Source organism: Peromyscus californicus, unplaced genomic scaffold, assembly GCF_007827085.1.
Source record: "Peromyscus californicus insignis strain IS unplaced genomic scaffold, ASM782708v3 Scaffold_9__1_contigs__length_137607984, whole genome shotgun sequence".
Lineage (NCBI taxonomy): Eukaryota > Metazoa > Chordata > Mammalia > Rodentia > Cricetidae > Peromyscus > Peromyscus californicus.
Window position 1 is genome coordinate 41,092,338 of NW_026294617.1, and position 23,207 is coordinate 41,115,544.

Consider the following 23,207-nt stretch of genomic DNA (forward strand, 5'->3'; position numbering starts at 1 on the left):
CTAATAAGAGTTCAAACAGCCACCATAAAAACCAGTGTAATGGTATCACAGAAATCTAGAAATCAGCATATCATACAATTTAGCTATAACATTTTTGGGCATATATTCAAAGGACTCTGTATCCCGCTACAGAGATATTTGCTCATCCATGTTCAATAGCTTAAGTGTCCATCAGTAGAATAATAGAATATTTTTTTTACTGTTGAGAAAAAATGAAATTGGCAAGTAAATGGTTGGAGCTAGAGACAAGCATCTGAATGTGATAACCCAAGCCCTAAAGGACATACATTGCATATTTTCTCTCATTTGTAGATATTGGTTTGACTCCAGATATATGTGTTTCTTTTGGAATACCCATAGAGAACAGGACATATAAGGGGATGTGTGAAGCCTTCAAGAAAAGGAAAACAGTTGCAGTGATATAAAAGGGAAAGGGGGAAGTAACAGAAAAGGGAGGGTTAAATTGGGGTGGGGAATGGGAAGATAGGAGAGAAGAGGGAAGAAAGAATTCTTCTTTTAGATAACACATTTGGTAGTTTAGCATTTGACTAGTTGGTCCTTTTGCTTGGTTCATGGAGACAACCCACAGTGGGAAAGTGTCTTAATTACTATTCTATTTCTGTGATTAAGTACCATGACCTAGGCAACTTATAAAAGGAAGTGTTTAATTGAGCTTCTAGTTTCAGAGGGTCAGAGTCCATGAGGGTTGTCCTAGTTAGAGTTACTATTGCTGTGATAAAACACCATGACCAAAGCAACTCAGGAAGAAAGGGTTCCTTTCACTGTTCATTGTCACAGGAAACAAGAACAGGAACACAAACAGGGTAGGAACTTGAAGGTAAGAGCTGATGCAGAGGCCATGGAAGGGTGCTTCTTACTGGCTTGTTCATCATAGCTTGCTCTGCCTACTTCCTTATAGAACCCAGGTGTTGGGAGCTGTGAAGCCTCTTTTGGGGGCAGTATATGAATGCTTGTCTAACAGGTCTCCAAATGGGGCAAAAGCCCATGGGACCAGTCTCACTCAACAAGGACCAGGGGACTTCAGGATAGCACAGAATACTGCTGAGACCATGTGGCCTGTTTGCTCTCTTCTCTCTCATATTGATGGTTCTCTTGGTAGTTTTACTGTGATATTGTCAGTCACACATGGAACAGATGAGATTGTTCCCGAAACCCCATTTTATCTCAAGTATTTTCCTCTAAAATTCTTTGAAAGGAGATGCTTCTCAGGTTTCTTGTCTGGGGATGCTGGAGACTCTGGGAGCTGTTCTGATTCAGTGCTGACAGCATCAGAGGCAATTCACCCCTATTTCTGTAAATATACTTTGTTAAGTTTTGAACGATATTGTCCTTGAACTGTATGCATATGTTTACCACTTTTTAGTTTTGCAAAGATGCCTGGCATGATATTTGGCCAAGCTAGCAAAATGATAAGTGTTGTTTTTGGTTTAAAATATGTTTCGATGTAAAAATCTGGAAAAAAAAAAAACCACATTTGATATATTTGTTTTTGCTGGAGGTTAATGTTGGAGGATGGGAAAAACTTGTTTGTTAGTATGGAAAAACATGCTTGTTTTTGATATATAAATAAAGATGACTGGAGCTATTCAGGGCCGGCCACTTGCGTCAAACTCATCAGTGGTCAGATAGCTAATTTCTTCATGCTGATGTCCCTTTCTGACCTCAGGACCTGAACCCAGGCTGTGCCAGGACTGTGGCATTCAGGACTACCAGACCAGGGGTGGCACTACCCACAATAGGCTGCCCCCCAACCAATCACTAATTAAGAAAATGCCTTACAGCTGGAGCTTATGGAGGCATTTTGTCAGTTGAGGTTAGCTCCTTCCAGATAACCCTGGCTTGTGTCAAGTTGACATAAAACTAGCCAGAGTAAGCCGGGCGGTGGTGGCGCACGCCTTTAATCCCAGCACTCGGGAGGCAGAGCCAGGCGGATCTCTGTGAGTTCGAGGCCAGCCTGGGCTACCAAGTGAGTTCCAGGAAAGGCACAAAGCTACACAGAGAAACCCTGTCTCGAAAACCAAAAAAAAAAAAAACTAGCCAGAGTAATGGTGGAGCAAAGACATGGCAGCAGGACTAGCTGAGAGCTCACATCTTGATCCACAAGTAGAAGACAAGAAACAGAGTACTGAGAATGGCATTAGTCTTTTGAAATCTCAAAGCTTGCCTCTATATACCTCCTCCATCAAGGCCACACCTCCTAACCCTTCCAAACAGCTCCACCAACTGAGGACCAAGTATTCAAACATATGGTCCTATAGGGGTAATTTTCCTCCAAACTATCACAGAAATTATGTATGCACCATAGTAAAAGAAAAGGTAGGACCCCCCCCCCCTCTGTGTGTGTGTGTGTGTGTGTGTAATTCTCAAGAGCATAGAAAATTTTAACATAAGAAGACAGATTGTATGCAGATCTATGTATCACAGAGTTCTAGTTCATGGAAATAGCTGCTCCTCCTATTATGGTCATTACCATTTGCCATAAGAAGGAAGTTCCCTTGCTGTAGTATAAGCATTGGAATGCAGCAGGAAGTGTTCCACTTATACAAAGTCAACCCAAGGCATTTGCACTGAGAGCTGGCAACATGGGCTTACTTTCCATGCCTGTGCAGGCAAAGAGATGATTATAAGAAAGATGGAGGAAGAAGGAAAAGATTTTAAAGTAGAATTTTTCTCACAAGGAAAATACCTTGGAACTCAGAAAGAGTTCATGTATGTTAGAAAATGCATAGTATTTACTGTTGGCCCACTATGCTTTTCAATAAAACAAGCATGCAGTAACATAATCGGTATTAGCAACACTATATGGAAAACGTAACTGTTGTTATCCAAAATACAGAGATGAAAGAATTGAGAAATCAAGTAATTTTCTGAGACTGAAGTCAATGAAAAGCCTAGTACACAACCTATTTTTTTTCCCACTAATCCACAATGGTCCTTGGAGAATCACTCTTGGGTCTACGTCTCTTTCTGTTATTAGACACTGACAGGAAAACCTTCAACACAGAAAGACAGGTAGGGCACAAGGGATGTTGGGTATGTCTGGACTATCCTGTACTGGGATTATGTAAGGGAAAATTTGTTCAGGGATACAGCCATTATTGGATACACATGCCTTTAATCAATACCAATCATGAAAAACCTGGAGGCCTATACAGACAGGCCATAAGGAGGCGGTCATGTGGTTGGGTTTACAACCAATGAGAAGGCAGAACAGGAACTCTATATAAAGACTTTAACACGGGGGTAGCTCTGGTTCGGAGAGGTAGGACCACCGCAGGAGGAAGGGTAAGGTTTTAGCTCTTAGCTCTGACCTCTTGGCTTTCTTCTTTGCATTGGTTCTGTGTTTCTTATTTAATAAGAAGGTTGGTTACATCTACAAAAATTGGTAATTTATAGATTCAAATTGAAGATTACTGCTGGTAATGTGACTTGTACAAAAAGTTCTCTCTGAAAGTTACATATAGCCCCTCCACAAACTGACATGCAGCATCCCCAAATGTAGCCCCTCTACCCGATGAAGCAGGAAAGGAAACATACCAGAGTCAGGTATAAAAAATGCAGTTTTGGACCTAGAGTAGGAAAACTAGATCTGAGGGATTGCAAAGTAGATGTTTTAAAACCAACCAAGCATGGTCATGCTGTCTGCTCTTTGGCATAGAAAAGCTTAAAAAGGACAAATCTCAGAAAGCTAGGCCCAAATTACTGAGAAAGAAGGTATTTTTTAAGTGCTTGTGAGCTTTGATGTTGTTTGAAAAGAAAAGAAAAAAATTAGAATTTATAAGAAATGAAAAAAGCAGTTCAGACATCACAGATTATCAGCAAATTGTCCCATAGCTTAACTGGCTGCCTAATCCCTACCTGAGGCAAGAGAGTTTGTTCCAAGATTCCCTGGAGATGACTTGAGAGCTCCTAATTGAAGCCTGTTGGAATAAAGGAAGACGTGCAGTGATGGATTGCTGCTGAACTGCTTCAATGCCTTCTCCCTTCCAGCTGTGCTCAGGATCTTGGCTGCTTGCAGCAAAAAGGAAAGGCTGGGGGGTGGGGAGTGGTGCTTCCCAGAGATCTGCAGCCACTGTGCCTTGCCCTGGGGAATTCCACCTTCAAGGAAAGCTTAATCCTTGCCTGAGTTACTACATTTGTCTGTTTCTTGCAAAATAATTTATAAATCGCACAATAACTTCCCATTTCTGGCTACTGGATCTGAAGTCTTCTGAGACTGATGAGTCTTGTTCTGGAATACAGTGGCAGCTAGAGGACAAAATGCCAGCTTGGCAGTGGCAGACCCTTGGAACCCATGCAGGGGAATGCTGGAGACCCAGGCCCTGCCTCAGGTGCTATCCCTCCACCTACACATTCTTCCAAAGATGGCAATCCAACTTTTGAAGCCAGTTCTCTCATTATTGATGTTTTTAGGGACTAGCAATTGGGAAGAAATCCATTATGTTAAAGGAAAGCAACATTTGAAGAAGATTGTGTCTGCCAAAACCTATTTCAAACAATAACAAGGAAAAAGAGAGTAAAATATTTTACAGTGTGGCCTCAGTGAGCAGAGAAGTCTAAAGAAATTCTTCTCAGGCCATAACAGAGATCAAAGGATCAGCAAACTGTTATGGCATCATAATGAGAATAATGGCCGTGAGATTTTAAATTCCATCATAAGTTACACAACATAGTGTTGGCTGCTTTGAGTAATTAGAAGAGTGTTTTTCCTACAAGTCTCCATGTGTCTATAATACAAACATCTGCCCAACATCTGCCCAGAGGAAAAATGCACATTTGAGTAAATTGCTTTTGTTCATAAACAGCAAACCTTCTATGACAGTCTACAGAAAAAAAAAAAAAAAACTTTTATTTTGTTGAAATTACGTAATTGATTCCTAGCATTACAAAGAAGTATTTAAAATGCAAATTTATTCACAGTGGTCCAACTAACTGAGGCCAGCTGTGCCTAGAAAGCTAGACATTGTTTGTTCTGTGGCTCTTTTTGTCCTCCCCATCCCCTCCATAGGCACTTCCCAGCAGTCAGTAAATCCAAACAGGATCCTAAGTGTCACTAAGATGTAAAAAAAAAAATAGATAAATAAATAAAAATGATTCACAAATTCACAGATAAAACGTTCCCAAAAGTTCATAAAGTTTTAATCTATCAAAATGAAAAAATGTAGCTATTCTATAAAACATGTTTTTGTTAAAATCCTGTGTCAACCAGTATTTTATCAGAGAAGTAGAAGTAGTTTTTAGATCTTGGAGATCTTAGTGTGCTGACACAACATATGTGACTGTGGATGAAGCCTGGAATCCACAGGACAGTCTGGAAGGAAATAGAAAATATTGACTTCATGGAAGGAAGAATTCATTGGGACCTGGAGGCTGAATCTGAAATAACAGGGAAGAATGAAAATCTACATTAGTCTCCCACCACCAATCCCCTCACTTGGGTGGTTGAGGTTTTCTAGATATGGAACTGGAACATGTCAGCATGGAGCCAAACCTTGAACTTGCCGAAGAGTAGGCAAAGCTGAAGGGAATGTTCAGCTCCTGCCCAGTGCTGGTCATCTGAAAAAAGACAAAAGCATGTACATTCATGAACTCCCATTGCTGGGCTCAACACTATCCACCTCCTCAAGTGTGAACTGTGACTCCTGCTAACCTCCACCTTCCAAGCCCCAAATATCACCTCTTGAAGAGCCCACACTATGTAGGAAATATCTTGGGGCAGCAAAGATGACACACTAGAAATGTGTCACACTACCCAGAAAACACATCCTTGTATGCTCAAGGAGGTCAGTGAACAATGTGCATCCTACACTTCATTAATGACAACTTTCAAAATATTTAAAGGCCCCTTAATAAATAAATTATATCCATATAAGTCATTGTATGATTCCAACCAGTGAGATTAAAATAAAAATCATGGGAAGAGTCATATGAACAACACTATGGTGTTTCAAAGCGCATGTGACACAAGATTGCACTAAGAATCTCTTTGGTATGTTTGTCTACTCATTCATCTTACATACACCATCTACTATTCACATTCTGCTAAGCACACAATACGATAATCTTTATTTAAAACATCCCTATTTTCAAGGAGCTGGTACTCTGACTAAGGAGGATATTTTTTAAGTAAATAAGGAACACATCATAGCGTAGGTACTGACAAGTGAGTGAACCATTGAGGATGACTGCAATTTTAAATGAGAAGGCCAGGAAAGTTCTCTCTAAAAGGATGTTTAAGTGAATATTGGAAGGGATGAGGGGCATATAGCCATGTAGGCAGAGAAACTGGCAAATACAGAAGCCTTGAGGTGGCCATATATTTCTGTCAGAAAATAATGAGAAATCCAAGAGAAAAATGAGGGTCAGGTTTAGCCCTCATCAGCTATGGTGCATGCTTTACCATCTAGGAAGAGAGGGGAGACTTCAGAACAACCCAGCAGAAAAATATATATTAAATGTTACCCACCCTACTGGCCACACTGTTGAGAATAGACCCTAAAGGGATCAGGATGAGACCAATATCAATTAAGTGTCTATGATGATTACCCAAATGGGAGGCGAAGTGCTGTGAACATAGGAGATAAAGTTGAATATGATGAGGTAACTTAATTCTGAGTATGTGTTAAAAGTGAAACCTTTATAGCAGGCTTTTTTGATGTGCTAACTTCAAGAAAAGGAAGTCAAGAATGATACTCAGCAGAACTTTCTTCCTGAGCTGTTGAGGGAAAGTAAATCATAGAAAGAGATTTAGAGATTGGGACTGGACAAATCAGACCACTGGGTACTTTCATAGAGATGTCAGTGGTCTATGATTTTGCAGACCAAGTCTTCTCATGTCTAGAAGACAGACCTATTGATAAACCCAGGGATTGAAGAGCAGCATGGATAACATACCAAGATGCTATATCAAAAATAAGGACCAAACAAACAGACAAAAAACCCACAAACTAACCAATGAAAAGGACAAGGCTTTCATTTCTACCATCACTTTCATACCTGCATTATGCAGTAAGGTTATCTACTGCTTGTCTTACCATAAACATAAACACTCAGGAAAAATGAAGTGGGATTTAGCTAATAAGCTTCTTGGTAATTAGCTTTTTGATTAATTTTTCAAATATGCAATTATGTAGATGCAGTTCATTTCTTTCAGGCTGTGTTTCATTAAGGCTGTGTGAGGATGATGATTGACAAGCTCTGTAACATTATGATCCCTGTATTCTCCAGCTGTCTTCTGTGTTTGTGTTTCATTTGCTGAGGTAAACTCACTGAGATACACTGTGGAGAATGAATAAATTCTAACATTTTGGTGTTTAGATACAGGAAATCAAATTCCATGGAATCTGTTCAAGTTTGTAAAATTAAGCAGTTGAGTGAAGTACAGATGCTTCATAGGGTTAGTTATCCCTCTCTAAACCCCTCCTCTGCCTATCCCTCCAACCCTCTCTCCACTTAAACCTCCCTCTACATTATTCCTCTTTCCTTCTCATATTACTCCATCATCGTATGGACAGATGCTATGAAATTGAAAAGTATTTTTAAAGACCATGTACCTTTGTTATTTTAAATTTTCTACTACTAATTGTTTCAAATCAATTCATAAGCAATTGTTTCCATGAATATAAAAAGACGAGCTTATCTTATTTTTCTTTTCATTGATTTACAGATGCAAGGGCCTATGAGATTAATTAAATCGTTAGATATTCTACATGCAACCCTCTAGTGACAACCGTTCAAAAAAAATAAGGAAGCTTGAATACTAAATGCCAGCAATCTATGACAAAGATAATGCCAGTTTCAAGGATAAAGATTTTTTTAATCTAACAGTTTGTTACGCTTGCATAAAAACAATTTCAACAGCAAGTCTGTATTGTTCTTAACTGTTGAAGAAACCACTGCCCTCCAGTGACTTCACTTGAAGAGACTGATACCTATCTTTTCTCTTTTCCTTTCTCTCCTCTTTCCCTCTATGATCTCTTTAATTAATCTAAAATAAGAGATTTTACAAACACTGCAAGCAAAGATAGCCTGTTGGTATGAGTATTTTTCTTACAGAAACACTGTCTAATTTTGTTTTAGTCTTGCCTTCCCAAGTCCAAACTGCCATCATCATCAATAGTAAATAGACCGATTCATAACAATGTCTCTGGTTTCCAAATCAGAATCTAGCCATCTTCAATGGAGTTAAATTCCTATGTGTTTGAAAATAATAAGTAATTTTTTCATCTAATCACTTCTATGAGTTTATTTTTAAAATTCTTAAAATATAGTGTCTCTCAAAGAGGTACTGGTGTTCAGTGTGATGGTGGTTATGAGTCACATATCAGGTTGTTTGGGGTGTACACTGGTTGCACATGAAAACTAAGTATTAATTAAATGACTTCATTTAAAAAAAGCTAAAAAATAACTTTAAAAGTGTAAAATTTGATTAATGATTTTTAGAGATGCCTGCAGAGAAGTTGATTATACTGTTCTCAGCACAGTGAATCATACAATAAACAAAAAACAGTTCATTTGCTTCTATCAATCAACTCCTTTCTTGATAACAGTAAAATCAAATATAGGGATTCAGTTCCTTAACTACATAATTATAATTCTGCTATCATTACAATGGTACAATGAGAAAAATGAGCCAAATCTCTAGATTCTGTTCAACAATAGAAACCTAGGTTTAAGGTACTTAACTAGGGGTAAGACACTAAGGGAAAGGACCTTTGCCCAGGCACTGTGTGTAGGGACACTTAATCAACATGGCAAACCTCTGTCAATTCCATACTGCTGCATGTAGAAAACTGAGAGTGGGTAGGAGGGTAAGTAACTCCTCACACTTTACATAGATAACAGGAACAGAGTTGAGATCCACCCTAGACCCCTGTCTCCAAACACACCCTTGTCTTGAAGAGACTGCTGGAACTCCAGGTGAATTACTGGAAAAATGTCTACCTGCACTATTAATATTAAGGTTTTAATAATATTAAACTTTAAAAAAATCTAGTAACACATTGTATTTCACCTAAAGCAGAAATAGACATGAGATCACCTATGGATTTGCCACTATGTGAAAAAAAGGGAAAGAGAGAGGTGAAAAAAAAGAATGAGAAGGGAAGGAGAGCAAAAATTTGTAGCAATATTAATCTAAAAAATAAATAAGTCAAAGCAAAAAGTATCAAAGAGAAAAAAATAGTTTACTCAGGAGCCACAAAACATAATAATCACAAAATATGTGCACCCAGCAGTGTAGTTGCAAAATACTTGAAACATATATTAATCTTTAAACAAAAAAGAAATGCAATCTTTAAATGCCCCATTTCCCCTTTGAGACAGCCTCTGTCTATACAGTCCAGACTAACCTCAAATCCAGAGTTTTCCTGCAGCAGATTCTAAAGTACACAGATTTCAGATGTGTGTTTCTATGCTGGTCCAAAATCTCCTTTATAAACTATAATCAGAAACACAGAGAACTAAACTCAGAGGTCTGCCCATGCAGCACTGACTCCTACAAGTCCCTTTGTGCCAGCATGCCTGGTCATTGTGACCTGACATTCTGCCAACACAAACCATTGCAGCTACCCCCAATGCCCTGCTTTTCCTTGAAGAAACACAGAAAGAAGGAAAAGAACAAACAAGGCCTCTTCCTTAGTGATGAAATTTAAATACCAAATTGCCTTGGAAGTTCTCTGAACATCTGAATGCAGTAACATCACCTCCCTCTGTTACAGAAGACACGTAATACTAAAAGGACAACTCATGTGTTCAATTTTTCCTATTTCTAAAAAAGATAGATAGATAGATAGATAGATAGATAGATAGATAGATAGAGAGAGAGAGAGAGAGAGAGAGATAGAGAGATAGAGAGAGATAGAGAGAGAGATAGAGAGATAGATAGATAGAAAATACATAAATACCATAAATACATAAATTATGGAATGCTTCACTAACTTACATATTACACTTACAGAGCGGGGCATTGCTACCTCAAAAAAGCATTATATCCCTTTGTTATTCTTACCATGGCTTTTGTTTTTCCCTTTTCAAGCCCTAGCATACAGCCAAGAGGCAGTGGGGACCAGACACCTGGCAGGCCAGTAGCAATGAACAAGTGACACTTGAAAGGCAATAGTAAATAGTATTTGGCCCTACCTTGGAAAGGTGACAGGGCTTATTGCCATTCTTTCTCCCTGTCCTTTTTGTTATATTAATTTGAGCATTCACTCAACAGGATGATTCTTGACTATCATGCAAATGTTAGGAAGCAATGAGGTGAGAATTTGGAGGCAGTTAACACCAGAGCAGAAGGTTCAAGCTTAGGGTCTTTGTGCCTACGGAGCACTAGAGAAACTAGGAATTTTAAACACTCAGGGAGGGTCTTCTCAACAGAGGAAATAAAATGCCTGCATTCCGCCAAGAAAGTTGAGAGTGAATGTTGTTAAAAACCTGGCAATCTTTTGCTATCTGTAGAGCCAAATCTCACCCAAATGCCCCAGAATGTTTATTCCAGACTCTCCTTCCCTAGCCACTTATCTTTAGCTCCCTGTTAATAGAACCCATTCTTAGGGGAGATGTCACATGTACTTTATAGCCTGCTGACCTCTGTGCTGTCTCAGAGACTATACTAGATTCTAGGCCCTTAAACTATAGAACCTATCTTCATGTTCATATATACTCTTCCCAGGAGTCTCTATGGTGTCATGTCTTAAGCTTTGTTGTGCACCTGGAATAGGAATGATTATTGCCTGTAAATCCTTTTCCAAATTCTATTGTGTTTAAATACGCTTACAATAAATCACCTGGCATCAGACTCTATAGAAGTTTGATCTAGACTAAGTCAGGCTGGACTGGGTTTTTATTCTCATCTCTTCATAGTTCACTTCTCGGCCTGCCATGATGTTTACAGGGGCACACACACCTCACCCACTCCTACCCACACTGCACTTTTTCATGATGTGGCCCTATACTACTGGCACTGCCTCACAAGGTTGTCAATTTTCTGTAACATTTCCCATTTAAAACAAACTAGTCCAGAATCCAGAAATTTCCCCAACTCTCACAAACAGTAGCTCAGTTTTCAATCTTCTGAAAGAATAGGCTTTTCTCTTTCTACTATTTCACATCCCACTGGCCTCTGGTTCCCACCCCACCTCTCCACTGACATGTTTACATGTGACCTCCTAACTGCTGAGTCTAACATAGCATCTTTGTCCTTCAGCCACTCCCTACAGTATGCAACCCTGTATCTGGAGAGCTTCTCTCCAGGTCCCACCAAGCCCCCACAGTCCCACAACCCATGTATAAAATAATCACTCAGATGCTTATATTACTTATAAACTATATGGCTGTGGCAAGCTTCTTGTTATCTACTTCTTTTATCTTAAATTAACCCAATCTATAAGTTGCCACGTGGCTCGTGGCTTACCGGTACCTTACATCTTGCTTGTCATGGTGGTAGCTGTCAGGTCTCTCTGCCTCAGCATTCCACTTCCCAGAATTTTCCTCTCTCCTTGTCCCGCCTATACTTCCTGCCTGGCTACTGGCCAATTAGTGTTTTATTTATACAGAGCGATATCCACAGCACAACCCAGCTTCCATGAAAGCATCATTTCCTTGATCTCTGACAGGCAATAGGTACCAGCCTCCATTCTCTACCATCACCAGGTCTTTGTTTCACTTTGCTACTTCTGAAATTTTTACAAATGCATGGATTCTTTTCTTTTGCTACTAATCTTTCTATGTATCATCTTGTGTTCTGGGATAGGCTGATAATGCTCACATCTGTTCCAAGCTTTAGACTCATCCAGCTGCTTGAGAGCTAAGATAGTAAAAGCTGTTTGGGTGCCTACCCCAAAAGCTTTCTCCAAGAGTCCAAGGAAGGACCTACAACCAGTGAGGAAATCTCTACTTATCTGAGGGTAAGAATAAATCTATGCACAATGTGTTCTTTCAGTCCATCACTTTATTGTTCTAAGTAAACTTCTAATCTGTCTGCTGCTCTCTCTTTGTTCTACCACTTCTCTAAACCTATAGATTCTTTTCAGCTCTCATTCTTAGATCCTCTCTTGCCTGACTATCCATACATTTCTAATGGGAGACTCCTTACAATCCTGAGAAAAGTTTCAAAACTCTCAAGATCATAGCACATTCCTAGAATAGACAATAAAGAGCAGAGCCATTAACATGTAGTGCAAGATTCCAAGGTCTCAGGACCAGAGAGAGGGGTGCAGTGCCCAGTGCAACAAACTCTGAGACATAGCTTTTTATCAGCAGATTTGGCAAGCGAAGAATTGGCAGGCTTTTCTTAGGGTGTTTTGTATTAGTTACCTTGGTAAGACACAGCAACTCTGACCTTGATCATAACTGTAAAGCTTTAAACCTATGATGTATTTATAAAGGTATTTATTATAGTTTGAACTTGATCTAAAGTAAAAATGAGCTAAATATGTGCAATTTGAGTTTGACTGGGGAGAGATTATTATTTTTTGTGTTAGTCTGAGCAAAAGGAACAAATTAGACTTTAAGTGTCTACAGTCTCGTGGGACACAACGGATCTGGTTATGAAGCATATCCTAGTATATTTTCTATATATCAAAATGATACAGCTAAATGAAAAGTCATCTTCCTGATCACTCATAGATATATGTGTCCATAAGATTAAGAGGTAATCATGAGATTACATATATACATTACATGAAGATGTATGGTAGTGGGGAGATATCATAGCTACAATTGCATAAGAAGTTTAAAACAAGGAACAGCTAATTCATTCAAAAGGCAGTAACTCCAACATGCCTTGCACAATGGCTTAGTCCTCTACCAGAACCCTTGGTTTGGACAGGTTGACCTTTGGAACACTAGTTGTCACCTGCTGTATACTTCCATGGCCTTTTGCTACTAGCAGCTCTCAATACTGAGAGACCTGCAAGTAGCCTATTCTTGGCCTATGAAACACTAGATGAGTAGAGTTCCTAAAGCCAAGACATTCTTATTCTATATTACTTATCTCTAAAGATGATCATCCATCCACATACAAGAGATCTAAAGGTATAAACTCCCCTAATGTTACCTCCACAGCAAATCTACAAGGGTCTCTAAAATCAACTGTTTTAACCCATCTCCTTTTCCACCTATGGGGCCCCCTTTTTCTCCATGGTTTGTTGGCCACCAGTCCGTAAGGACAAAGGGGCAGAAGCAGCAACAGAGAGCTCTGTACAGCCTGTGAACACAATGGAAATAGCCTTCCAGGAGTCTGCTTCCGTGAGACAGCTCAGCTATATTCCAGAGTATAGGTGATGCATAGGATTGGGGATGGTAGCTGGAGAATCACCTAATTTGCATTAAATGGCATGCTCCTATCATAACGCTCCAAGTACAAGTCTTAATTATCATCTGTGGAAGCATGGTCCTATTGAAAAGCTCCTAGAACAATGTCTAATTACCATATGGGCAGTAGGGGGAAAGCTTTTGCAGGGAATGGTGTCAAGGGTCATACTATAGATGTCAGGCATTCAGGTATAAAGACAGTCTCCAAATAAGGTTAGATAGAGAATAGGGCACCTTCCACTGGGGGTAGGGAGTCCTCCATGTTGCCAAGTTCAGAGAGAGCTGCCAGGCCATGGTAGGCTGCAACCTCCAACCAGCAGGTCTCCCACCATCCACCTCCAAGCTACTTCATTGTTTCTCTGATGTGTTCTCTGGACACACCTAATTTCCTTTGTCTATAGTCTACCAAGGACCTGTTACAAGAAAAATTCTGTTTTTTATAATTCATTTTAAATTTATTTTTATTTCATGTACATTGATGTTCTGCTTGCATGTATGTCTGTGTGAAAGTGTTGGATCCCCTGGAAATGGAGTTTCAGACAGTTGTAAGCTGCTCTATGGGTACTAGAATTGAATCCAGGCCCTTTGGAAGAGTAGCCAATGCTTTTAACATGTATGTATGGATGTATGTGTGTATATGTATGTAAGTAAGTATATATGTATGTATGTATGTATGTATGTATGTATATAAAGAGTTCTCAGGTGGTACTGGTTTTGAAAGCATAAAGTGGTCATAAAGAGCAGTTGATGCTTGGAACAGGAGAGGCCAGTGGTGAGGGCATGGCCTCAGGTTCAGGACAGACTCCAATATATTATTTTTTAAAGTAATAGAAACCTTAATTAAAACAATCACTAAAGCCAATCAAGACATACTTTTCCTTCAATTTTTCCTGTGAGGGATTCAGTAACAGTCTATTGCTGTTTTGTGGCACATGGCTTAAATTCTCACTCCTCCCAGTTCCCCTTCTGTCTTTTCACTATACGGAAAGCTTGAAATAAAAGCCAGATTTCCCTTTCTTTGAAACTGGCCCACCAGCCTAGCCTAATCAGCTAGTTCTGGACCAAGTGAGAGAACTTGTCTCAAAAAGTAAGGTAGATGGCATCTGAGGATGGACACCCAAGACTGACCTCAGGCTTCCATATGTTCTGCTTTAGAGACACAATCATCTGTGTGGGCAGACTTTTCTTTCCCACCAGCCAGTTCTCAAATAACCACACAGAGACTTAATATTAATTATAAATGCTTCGTCAATAGCTTATGCTTTTTTTTTTTTTTTTTTTTTTTTTTTTTTTGGTTTTTCGAGACAGGGTTTCTCTGTGTAGCTTTGCGCCTTTCCTGGGACTCACTTGGTAGCCCAGGCTGGCCTCGAACTCACAGAGATCCGCCTGGCTCTGCCTCCCGAGTGCTGGGATTAAAGGCGTGCGCCACCACCGCCCGGCAGCTTATGCTTTTTTAAAGCTGGCTCTAATAACTTAAATTAACCCATTTCTATCAATATATGTGCTGCTCCAAGGCTCATTTACATACTTCCCATCCTGCTCACTCTGTATCTCATGGCATCTCCTCTAACTTCACCCTTCTTCTTCCCAGCATCCTCCTAGTCTGGATCTTCTGCCCAATCTCTTCCTGCCCAGTTATAGGTCAGTCAGCACTTTATTAACCAGTAAGAGTAATACATATTTACAGTGTACAAAGATTGTTCCACAGCACATTTGAGGCCAGATCTTATGTAACCCTGTGTGAAACTTTAAAGTTTTCTCTGTAGAGAAGGACTCTGAAATTTTTAATAGTTGCTTGTAACATTTGAAGGTAATATCCACACTAAATGCATAATAGGCACTTAATGGAATAATAATTTAGTTAAAAATATTGCAATATTGGTGTATTTGACAATATGAAAATGAATCTGGATATATATATATATATACTAACTATATAAATATATACATTTTAAATATAAATATATGTATATATATATATAGTGTAAATTTATACTTTACACAAAGAAAGCAGTAATGAGGATTTAAATACTTTTAATTGCTTCAGTAACTGCTTACCCAGTATCTATTATTTTACAGTATGTTCTTCCCCCTAGAAACAGGTTATTTCCCCCCTGTGGTGAGTTTATATGTAGACCTAAGATGCATTCAAGCAGGTGCACCTCAGGTGGTTAATTTGCCTAGCCAGAATTGAAACGAACTGATGAATGTTGAAATGAATTAATTGTCACTTAGCCAGTAATGAGTCACTTATATTCAAGCCATTCATGGCATATTAAGCTCTATTCAGGAATGCATTTCATGTGCAAGTGATTCCTTGGAGAAAACAAACTACACTGAAATTTATAAAAGCTGATCATTCTGGATGATGAATAGCCTTTTCCAAACTACCAAATAAAATTTATCGTGATGTTGGAAACATAGCTGTCATAATTGAATATAATTGACAGTCATACTCAGTGTTGTATCATAGATGGCATGCAACATCATCCAGAAGATTTTCTGATTCTGTGCTATAAAACAATATTACCTCTTAAAATATGAAATATTTTAATCTTCTACTAATGCCATATGGAAAACAAAGTCATAAATTTGTTTATAAATTGTCAGAGAAAGGTTTTCAATTTCTGCTAGAAAGAAGGAATACGAGCTGGGGAGGATAGGAAAAGGCATAAATGGACTGAGATTTCATATATATTCACATTTAAGCTCCTGGGGTATTTTGAGTAGGTTTCTCATGCAGCAAACCCAAAGTTATTAAGTCATTATCAATAATGATAATTACTAAAAGATTATACTTATCTTCACTCCATAGAAAACATAAGCATTGAAAAGAGAAGCCTAAATAACCCCAAAGGAATATGTGATAATATGAAAATTAAAATACTCTTTTTTTTTTTTTTTTTTTTTTTGGTTTTTCGAGACAGGGTTTCTCTGTGTAGCTTTGCGCCTTTCCTGGAACTCACTTGGTAGCCCAGGCTGGCCTCGAACTCACAGAGATCCGCCTGGCTCTGCCTCCCGAGTGCTGGGATTAAAGGCGTGCGCCACCACCGCCCGGCTAAAATACTCTTAGATTTAGTAAAAATTGATTTGCTGAAATGAATTGACCAGGCAGATAAAAGTGAATAGAGCCAAGCCTTAACCAACTGTGGTGAAGTTTTGAAATCTGACACAAGCCCCGGTCAGTAGCAAAGCCCGCACTGGTCCTGGAAGCATATGGTGCTCCCTCACCTTCCCTGTCTGTTGGAGTCCTTGTTCAGCTCAGGTTTGGTGGGTAACAATGTCTTAATTTGTTGCGTGTGTGCATGCGTGCGTGCGTGCGTGCGTGCGTGCGTGCGTGCGTGCGTGTGTGCGTGTGTGTGTGTGTGTGTGTGTGTGTGTGTGAATGTAGGCACACAGGTGTAGGAGCTTTCCATGGCCAATGCATGTCAGAGGACAACTTGCCAGAAATAGTTCTCTGCTTCCACATGTGAGTTCCAGGAATTCAACTCAGTTTAGAAGGCTTGGCAGCAAGCACATGTACTTCCTGAGCCTGCCTGCAACAGTGCTTTAGGGAAGGCAGAGACTTACAGAAAGTGTTCTGGCTTCCTAAGGAAACTGAGGTAAAATGTGTAGACATTTTATTTATGGATGCAAAGTGTAATAAAAAATCCACATTTATTTACACAATCTCAAGTGCCCAAAGCCAGTAATCTCTTTCGAACCTAAGAACATGCTGGGCACTAGTGGCCCATGCCTTTTATCACAGCACTGGAGAGGCAGAAGCAGGAGATCTATGAGTTCGAGGCCAGCCTGGTCCAAAGAATGAGTTCCAGGACAACCAGGATTTCACAAAGAAAAAACCCTGCTTCAAAAGACAACAAAAAACTACCTTCAACTTATACAGGGACTCAAGTTCGAATGTAAACAGAAGAAACCCTGCTCCTATTCTTTAGCCTTAAGGTGGACAGCATCATGGTCAATTTTCAACCACAAAATCACATGATATTCTTTCAGTAACCGCTCAAACAACACCATGTGCATCAGGCCCCAATCCAGGCATGTGAAACACTTCTTAAATATCAAAATCACAAAGGTCCCTGAGTTAGTCTGCTTTCTCACAGGAATTTCCACTCTGCAAGGCAATTTCAACATCTTCATATGGCTACTCCCTTCTCACTCAGGATAAATTATTACATCAAGTTCAATTCTTCAAAAGAATTGAGAGTCAGGAGATGTGCACTCCTTGGGTTTCCTGCCGTGGAGTCTGTTTGTGCGCCCTTTCTCTCCTACTCACCAGTTAGGACCACCAGTGTCTGTAGAAAGCCTAGGGCTTGATTCTATCAGCTTTGCCTTTTCATAAGGAAAAAAACCCTCCCTCTTTAACACATAGACACATTGTAGTGTGTCACCTTCAACAGCAGACCTACCCGCTCCTGTTCAGTTTCTTCTGTCTCTAATCAACTCATTTCCACACACTCTTTGCCATCTCTTTATCAATGAATTCCATTGCTGCTATTTTTCCTTCTGCTTGGCTGAGCCCATTGATGTTGTCAACTGTTTTTTATTTGATTGATCATCTCTTTCGTCTCCAATGCTTATGTTTGACTCATTTTTTAACAATTTGTTTTATTTTTAATTATGTGGACCAGGGTGTAAGTGCATGTAAATGAATGAGTATAGGTGCCCATGGAGCCAGAGGTACTGGGTCATGGAGTTCGGGTTCTAGTCAGGGTAAGCCGCCTGATGAGGGTCCTGGGATTCAATCTCCAGTTCTCTGAAAGAGCAACAAGAGCTCTCAACTGCTGATGTCTTTTCATTAGAAACTCAGTTTCCTTGCTGAATTTGTTTTCTTCATTTATTTGCCTGTTTGGATAGGCTTTGACATCCTGAAGTATTTTTAAAGTTGGGATTTTGTATTCTCTCTCTAGAATATGAACAATTTCTTTGCCTTTGGTTTCATTTATCAAGGCTATTAAGATTTTTGGAGGTTAATTTTGGCTCACTTTTTCATATTTTTGTTTCTATTTTATAATTTGCATATCTATCATGATGAGAAACTCTGTCAGTCCCAACCCTTTCTTAAATAATTTGAGACATGGTCTCATGTAGCCCAGGTTAGCTTTAAATTTGCCATGTTGCTAAGGATGGCCTTAAACTCCTAATATTTTGGCCTTCAGCCCCAATGATGGGATTACAGGTGTGCACCACCACACTCAATTTCTATATCCTGCTTTTTTATAGATTGCTTTATTTTAAATTGATCTTAGTATTAGGTATCTTCAGTTGAGCTTATGATCCTTACTTCTATGAAAGTGGGAAATGTAGACACCAGTAGTAGCAACAATGATTTGACATCAAACCTCCCACTAAAATATAGCAAAATGCAATGCTTAACTTCAGTCACATCCCCAATAAGATTAAGAAACTAAAGAGATAGAATGTAAATGATAACTGGTATTTAAACTTAACTAAAAATTATAATTAAAAAAAAAGAAGCATCATTGATGAGATGTGAGAGCTTCCATTATTTATGGTTATAGAGATTGAGTATTTAGAAAGCATTTAGAAATATGTTGATTTAGTAATACGGTAATAGTTGGTTCTCCTCTAGGGCATATGGCCTTTCCAGCCATGGGTTCTTGGCTAGGTTTTCAATATCAGTCATGGGTTCCCTCCATCTGAGTAGGCTTTAGGTCCAATTAGACAGATGTTGGTTGTCCCCCAAGACACAAGTGCCACTATTTCATCATTGGAGATATGGGTATTTTGCTGATCCTATCATTGTTGTGGATCTCATGCTTTACAGCTTAGTGGGGACTATTAATAACCTCTCTTATTGGCAGCTTGCATAGCACTTTCTGACACTATTGGGAGCTAACTCTCAGGAAGAAGGTGTCCAGGTCTGTAATAGTTTGATTTCTCCAAGTACTGTGACCAAAGTGTGTGGTGTCATCAGCAATAGGGGCTTACATCGGTGTTCTAGCAGGGATCCAATAACAATAGAAATAGCCTATATTGTTTGGGCTGTCTCTTAATCCCCCAATAACTTGAAGGGAACTAACACAGAGTTTTTTGTTAGGCACTTTTAGACACATTAATACATTGGGTAGTATAACTGCATTAAACCAAACACACATACACACACATACACACAAAATGTGTGAATATTTTAAGTGGGTCTATAAAATAATAGTGTCCACTGTGGCTTTTCTAAACATCCTCAGTGTTATTTCTCCTTTCCCTCTCCCTCCATTAAGCTGTGCCCCCGATTTTCCCCATTCCCTCTTCAGATCCCCCTCTCTAGAGTTCCTTCTTCCTCCCCTCCCCTAATTCTTCCTTTACACTTCCCTGGTTTCTGCAGTTATTCTAGATTATATATTTATATCTGTGGTGATATTTTGTTTGTACTCTAACAAGTAAAATTTGCCTGAAGATCAGAGGACAGAGGCAGCCACTAGATTAGACATAGAGGTCAGGCAGTGGTGGCACACACCTTTAATCCCAGCACTTGGGATCTCATGCCTGCAGCTCCCAGTATTTGGGAAGCACACATGCCGCTAATCCCAGGCCTAGAAAGGTTGAGACACGAAATGATATGGCTGGGTGGAGAAAGGCATATAAGACAGGTGGAGACAGGAGTTCTTTCTCTTTTCAGCTGAGGATTCGGGGCCATTCAGTCTGAGGATTAGTGGAGACAGGATCTTCCCTTTGGGCTGAAGGGTTGGCAAGGTGAGAAGTAACTGTGGCTTGTTTCCTCTGATCTTTCAGCATTTACCCTCAAATCTGGCTCTACGTTTTTATTAAAAAACCTATTAAGATTCGTGCAACACATATCCAAAGATTTGGATTTAGAATATACAAATAAGAGAGAACATGTGGTATTTGTCTTTCCAGGTCTTGGTTATGAAGTAAATATTTTTATGAAATAAATATATAAATCAGTATAATATTTTCAGTTTCATCAATTTATCTGTGAATTTTGTGGCTCCATTATCTTTGCAGGTAGTGAATAAAATTCCATTATGTCATATTTCCATTATCCTTTCATGGGAGAAAAATGCAAATATCATTTTTAAATGTAGGCACATATAAAATCTTCAAGTAAATAAAATAGCTAAAAGTGAATCTGAAAAGAAGGAGAGAAAGAAAGAAGGGAAGAAAAAGAAAAGTAATATTAGACTGAGAGTGAAAATGTATGTGTTTAGGATAAAAGAAATATAAAAAGAGCAAAATAAAATAAAGGCAGAAAGAGATCGAACAATCATAAAACATAACTGAGTAATACAAAACAAACACAATCATACAAAAGGAATTTTAAAAGATTGAAAAATAGTTAAATAATAAAAACATTACTATAACATCACTATTTCTTCCTTGCTAAGAAGTGGATGCCTTTCCTTACTTCCTGAGTTATGTTTTATATTTGACTCTGTGGTAGAATAGCTGCTTTCTCCTTTGTCTTAGTTCAACTTTCAATTGCTGTGACAAAACAATCTGGGGAACAAAATCATTTCCACTTCTGTATCGTAGTCCATCACTGAAGGAAGTCATGGGAAGAACCTGGAGTCATGGGCTGGAACCTGGAGGCAGCCACTGAAGCGGGAGTTATAGTGGAGTGTTGTTTACCGGTTTGCTCCCCATGGCCTGCTGAGCTTTCTTACAGCACCCAGGCCCACCTTCCCAGGTTGCTCATCATGGGCTGGGCACTCCCACATAAATCATCAACCAAAATATTTCCCCAAGGCTTACCTCCAAGCCAACCTTGTGGAGGTATTTTCCCAACTGAGGTTTCTTCTTCCAAAAGCTTATATTGACATAAAACTAGCCAGCACATCCTTGGAGGTCAAACAAGTTAGCTAAGAATAGACTGTCTGCAGTCTGCCTTCTATCCTCTCTCCTGAGTTGAATCCTGGAGCAGGAATCAGCACAAACTATCCGTTTCTGCTCGAGGAGTCTCCCAGTCTTTACCAGAGGGCATCCCTCAGGCCAGTGTCACCCTGCCTGCTACTACTTTCTTGCTGGGCTGTCCTGCTTTCCACACATGGATTTCAATACCAGAAGTTCTGAGGGGTTTCATTTGCACTTGTGTTTACATTTGCAGGTGCAGAGTCTCGTCTCACCAAGGATTTCATTACTTTCCCACCAGCATCCTTCTGTCTTTTCCAGAGTATATTCATGTGCACTGAATTTGTGTCCTGGTCAGGCCCCAGCTATTTTTCACATGGTTCCCAGGGTTGTTGCTGGCTTAATCAGGAGAGCTGGGCCATTTGGCATTTGAAGGTGCAATAGTGGCGCATTTCTTTCTATCCCTTGTGGAGAATTTTGATTTTAATGTTTTTTTTCAGGACAATCTTCCTCCTTTGCTTCAGCTGCCAGAATGGACAGCAGAGCTGATCCTTCCCTGTGTCTGCTTCATACATCCTGTGGACCTGCCATTTACATTGTGTTTAGGTAGTGATTGTTTCTGGAGATTTCCATTTTAATTTTTGTTTGCAATGCCAGTGTGTGTGTGTGTGTGTGTGTGTGTGTGTGTGTGTGTGTGTGTGTGTGTGTCTGTGATGGTGATGGTAGTGAAAGATAGTGAAAGACATTTATTGCCTTCCTTACAACTTCATTCAGTGCTGTAAGTTTGGTCCTATTGTGTCCTTTATAAACCTATGGTCCAGTATTCCTGGACTTTACCTGGTGGTTCACCACTTATTGCTTCCTGTGAGTTCACCATGCCTTTCCAGTTTTCCAGGCACTGATTAGATGTTTTCTTTCATATTCACAGTGCCCCGGGAGTTTGCTGTTTTGTTTTTATGCTGCCGCTGTCTTCAAGAGTCTGTAAGAGGTAAAGCAGGCCATGTGGAGGCAGAAAAACTGAAGATAAAAGCAGAGACTGGAGTTGCCTGGCCACAATCCAAGGAACACCTGAGCTATTTACAAACTGAGAAGGAAAGAAAGGCTTCCTAGGGAGCATGACCCTGGCAAAACTTTGACTTCTAACCTCCAGAATGGTGACTAAAATACATTCTAATAAGTCACTCCATTTATTGTATTTGTTATAGCAGCCCTTAAAAACCAGTAGAAATACATTCAACAACAACAAAAAAAACCACAGTAAATTCAATCAGAAGCAGCCACAGTCAGGGTCTGGGCAAGAGGATGAATGACAGAAGCATTCCTGACAGGCCTTCAGTGAACTTCTCATTTTCCTCTCATGCATGACACTTTTTTCATTAACAAAATGGGCGTGAAGAAAAATAATGCCAATACATACTCCTCCAGGTTCTGTATCCACTCATCAAGCCATTAGGACTTCCTAGACTGGGCAGCAGCTCAGTGGCTCTTGAATGATGTCGATACAATGGATATGGGTAGATGGATTCAATCAAAAGCCATTTTAAGCAGGTGATTCTGCCTACTATTTACACCTTGCCTGAAAAGCTGTCTTCATAATGGATTTAACAAAGCTGACTATGGAATAACTAATTCAATATTAAACATATCTTTGCTTCGTGATTAGAAGACAAGCTCAGAGAACGATGCGTTTTCATCTGTTTTGTTTAAAACATTGAACAGTTAGGTGCATTTAGTCAGTTGGTAGAAGGAAGGTATTACTCTGTCAGCTTTTGTATGCTCAATGATTACAGCACTACTAACATTATTATTCCTGCCAGTTCATATGACTCCTTGACAACCTCTTATGTATTTGCATTTCCAGTGATTTTCCAACAGTCTAATTGGAAGGGTTTTAAATTACTCCAAAATGGAAAGCTAGAGAAATCTATGAATGCATTTATATTGTTTTGAATGATTATAACTGCTTTGTTATTGTCACTCGTAAGCCTGAATCCAGATATAATTGAAGACCCTTGTTAAATAGGAATAATACCACTATGGTATAT

At 39.4% G+C, this 23,207-nt stretch overlaps 1 long non-coding RNA gene across 1 annotated transcript in view; it reads right to left on the reverse strand.

Moving 5' to 3' along the window:
* The window catches only part of LOC128106331 (uncharacterized), a 133,080-nt gene extending 123,577 nt beyond the window's left edge, over positions 1-9,503 (reverse strand). The window contains exon 1 of the long non-coding RNA XR_008216662.1: positions 9,372-9,503. This is a non-coding gene — a long non-coding RNA (uncharacterized LOC128106331). The remainder of the gene's footprint in view (positions 1-9,371) is intronic.
* Positions 9,504-23,207: the final 13,704 nt, after the last annotated feature.